The sequence below is a fragment of the Canis lupus genome, chromosome 31 (genome assembly GCF_003254725.2).
Source record: "Canis lupus dingo isolate Sandy chromosome 31, ASM325472v2, whole genome shotgun sequence".
NCBI classification, from domain to species: Eukaryota; Metazoa; Chordata; class Mammalia; order Carnivora; family Canidae; genus Canis; species Canis lupus.
In genome coordinates, this window is record NC_064273.1 from 36,168,273 (window position 1) to 36,172,571 (window position 4,299).

Below are 4,299 nucleotides of genomic sequence, written 5' to 3' on the forward strand. Positions count from 1 at the left end.
CCTCCCTGCCACGACGGTGCTGGCAGAGAGAAGCCTTAGTGCGGGGAGTTTGCTAAGGACGCCCGCAGGTTTGGCAGATCCAGGATTAGGAACCTCCATCCGGTTCGCAGGCTAATGCCACTTTTGACACTTATTAGGCAAAAGCCCCGGAAACAGTAGAGCAAAGAGAAACACAGATGGTGGGATGCACCTGCGCTGGATACCAAGTGTTAAAGACAAGGGTGAGGTCCCTCCTGGAAGAGGGGAGGTCAGTACAAGGGTACAAGGGCATATGAGGAAGCATGCGTGTGTGCGTGTGTGTGTGTGTGTGTGTGTGAGGGTGTTCCCAAGCCAGAGAGGGCAAGGGGGTGTGAGAGCTGGAGGCAGTCAGGAGGCGAGCTTGAAGCTGCACCTGGAGCCCCCAAATTATGCATCGTGGATCATGCCGTGGAAAGGGGGAGGCAACAAGCTGTTCTAAACAGAGTGCACAAATGGGATTTTACAAATATCACTCCCAGCAGAGGGTGGAGACCAGGTTGGAAGGAAGTAAAAGGGGGCAGAGAGACCAGCTAGAAGGTGACCCCGAGGACGCAAGAAAAGGGGTTTAAACTAGGCCTAGCGCCCGCACAGGAGATACTTCTTGCTTAGAGGTTGGAGGTCAGGGAGAGAGGAAGGCGAGTCCCAAGTGGTGGGCAGGGAGTGGCAGGACAAAGGAGTTTATACCCAAGGGGCCTGATTTTCTTTGAAAAAGAGGAAGGGATTAGGAGGCCAGTCAGTCTGAGAGCCCTTGTGGGAAACCGAACAGGAAGCTGGCAGGGAGTGCCCAGGTGAGCTGGATCAGGGTTGGGGGGCCGAGGGGGAATGAGGCTATGAGGTCTGAGATTAGAAAGTGGAAGCAGGGGGATCCCTGGGTGGCTCCGCGGTTTAGCACCTGCCTTCAGCCCAGGGCGTGATCCTGGAGACCCCGGATTGAGTCCCATGTCGGGCTCCCTGCATGGAGCCTGCTTCTCCCTCTGCCTGTGTCTCTGCCTCTCTCTCTCTCTCTCTCTCTCTCTCTCTCTCTCTCTCTCTCTCATTCTATGTCTCTCATGAATAATAATAAATAAATAAAATATTAAAAAAAAAAAGAAAGTGGAAGCAGAATGATCCTCTGAGCTTTCTGCGAGCTGCCTGGCCATTCAACACTAGCTCCCCATTCTGCCCACAGGCTCCTGGGGGGTTGAGGGGAAGAGCTCTCCTGCTTCTCAGAAATCTCTTCTTATTTGGAGGAAACGCCTGATTCTTGTCGGCTCTGCAGCCAGAACCCTGCAGCTGAGTAACTCGAGTACCGCTGGCCCCCTTGCCAGCATGACAGGGATAGCTAGATGCCTGGAGCTCCCCATCGCCTCATTCCAGCGAGGTGACACATGTGCCCGAGCGCGCTGGCTGTGGCCCTGCGTCGGTGGTCACCAGATAGCCCGTCCCGTGTGACTGGTGGAACCAGTCTCATTCCTCCAGCGCCGTGTCTCCGAGGCACACTCCCCCACTGGCTCATTTAGAGGCTTGTAACCAACTGTAAAGTAAGCACCTCCCCTGGCTTGGAATTCGTCACACTGCTGTAAGTTCTTACAAAGGGAATGTAAACTGAATTACTTCTGCGTAGAAGCAAAATGAGGGAAAACAAGGCATGGCCCTGGGCTCATAGGAAAAGGCGGGAGGGCCAGAACGTGTGATGCAAACTGGAACATCGGGGTGCGGGGGGGGGGGGGGGGGGCTCAGCGGTTTAGCGCCGCCTTCAGCCCAGGGCGTGACCCTGGAGTCCCAGGATCGAGTGCCCCTTCGGGCTCCCCGCAGGGAGGCTGCTTCTCCCTCTGTCTGTGTCTCTGCCTCTCTCTCTGGGTCTCTCATGAATAAATAAATAAAATCTTTTTTAAAGAAAAGAAACTGAAACATCTTGTGAATCTAGGAAAAGACCGGGCTCCTTCTGCTTCTGCTCCCAGCCACTGCTCCCTAGGCCCAGGCCCGTTCATCCCCAGCTCGGAGGACCTGGGTCCTTCACCTCCCCAGCTGGTGACACTCCCTGCTCCCAGCACAGGGCCCCCTCCTGCACCCCACATCCCTTCTGCCCAGGGAGCCAGACTGCTGCTCTGCACCGAAAGGACTCTCCTGGCCACCAAACCGTCGAAGATATGGTGGGTTCCAACACGCTCACCTCACGGCAGCTGCTTGCTGTTTTTAACCACTCCCAAAAGGGAACCACGCTGCTTTGAATTGAGCTTCTGTGAGCAGGTGGGGGGTGGGGGGGTCTCAGTGCAGGGGTGGGGCCCATGGGAACAGTGGGAGCTCACACTGCCAGCCTGCCTGGAATTCCCTAGAAGGCATGGCTCTGAACCTCGGACCCTGTGAGTCCCACGGTGGCAGGGAAGAAACAGCAAAAGCTGCATTTCCAAACTTCTCTTCGGAACGTTCCGTAATAACTGGTTGTGAGAGCTCAGGACGCTCCATTGTTCTGGGTTTTATTTTCATGTAAAAATCATTTCCAAAATGCTTCTCAGTGCTTCACCATTGCTTGCTGGGTGATCCCACCCAGTCACGCAATCTCCGGGTGCCTCATCCGTGCAACCAGGATGCAAGTATTTTGACGTCTCTCCCTACCAACCCAGGACGTGCCATGACGACATTATTGTTTTTAAAAATCCATACAAAAAAAATAAAATAAAATAATAAAAAATCCATATAATATGTCGAGTGTCCTAGGTTTCTTATCTCTAAACAAACATATTAATGCTAGAAGTTGTTCGTTACCCCTGAGCCAGCTCTTCTTCTGGATTTTTAAGAATGCTTAACAACGACAAAAATCGGGATAGATACTTCCAACGCTTATTTCCCAGTAATTATCTTAAATTTGTAGAAGAGGAAAGGAGGAGGTTCCGAAAGTTTATCGTTTGTCTCTGACCTGGTGGAGCAGCTCCTCCTTCACTTTGCGTGGTTACCGGTATTGCTGGAGTCATCACGTTATGCTCCGATTGCCCGATTGCCCGCAGCCCGGGGCGTGGTGGCCGGCTGGGGCGAGGGCCCTGGACTTGGTTGGATGACGACCGGGATGACAAATGTGCGGCACTCCAGGGGAGACATTCCGAGAATTCCCTCTCGGCAAAATGCTTTTAAGACTTGGCTCCATGCCCTCGGCAGTGGGGTCCGTGGGGACATTTGAGCGTCTCCTTGGCGACGATCACAGGGCGCTTGTCATTTCCACAATCGGTGAGCTCCTGGCTGGTTTCCTGTCCCCGCTGCGGGCCGGGTGCCCACCCCCCCCCCCCCCAGCAGGAGTGACACTGAGGGGCGGCCAGCCCTGGGGGTGGGGCCGTGCCACATGCCTCCCTGTGGTGCGGGTCGGGCACCTGGCAGGCTGGGTGCCAGCAGGTGCTCAGCGGCGGGAGGGCCTCACTTTGTCTTCAGGGCACCACACAGAGGACGGCATCACCCCGTTTTCAGAGTGAGGAGCCTGAGTTCAGAGGCTGAGTCATGTGTCCGGGGCCACACAGGGAGGAAGTGGCAGGGCCAGAGTCTGACCCCAGGGGGCATCGGCTCCAAAGCCGTGTTGTTTCCACCACCTCTTATAAAGCAAACAAATTCCCCTCAAAAGAGAAAACCGTTAGAGGCTGGAAAGGAAGGGGTCCCGTTTCTCAAGTGCGTGGGCAAAGATCTGTCCCAAGAAGATGAATTGCCTTTTGTGTTCTGCAGCCCGGGAGACGTGGACTCTTTCAGACCCACAGGGGGAGGAAGTTCACTCAGGGTTCACTCGAGGAACTTCTGTGGAGCTTCTGCTCTGTCCCAGGCCCTTTCTGGGGCAGACATGGGGTCCTGTCCCAGTGGCTGCTGCAGTGGCCGGCGAATCAGATCACCGTCCCGCAGACGCCCGCCAAGGAGGGGCCCAGGGGCCATCTCCATCCCCCCAGCCCCAAGCAGGGCATTCCAGGCTCCCCACCTCCCAACCGACCTGTCAGCAGGATGTGCCCTCGAATCCCACCTGGTGACGGGCCCGTCCAGGGCCCTGAGTCATGCCACTGTGCAGGGAGGGGACGCCTTGGGTCTGAAGCAGGGCTTGGCAGCCTGCTGGGGACCAGCCAGCCTGCCAGGAGCCTGCCCTGGGCCACCCTAATGATGCCGTCCTGCAGCACCGCGCCCACGCCGGGCAGATGGAGGAAGCCGACCCAGATGGCAGGCTCCATCCCGGCCAGGTGGTTCAGGGAAGCCTCCTGCGTGGCTGCCCAAAAGGGAGGTGATAGGGCAATTCTGCTGGCACCCAAGGCTGGCACCTAACTTCGGAATGAAATAGCT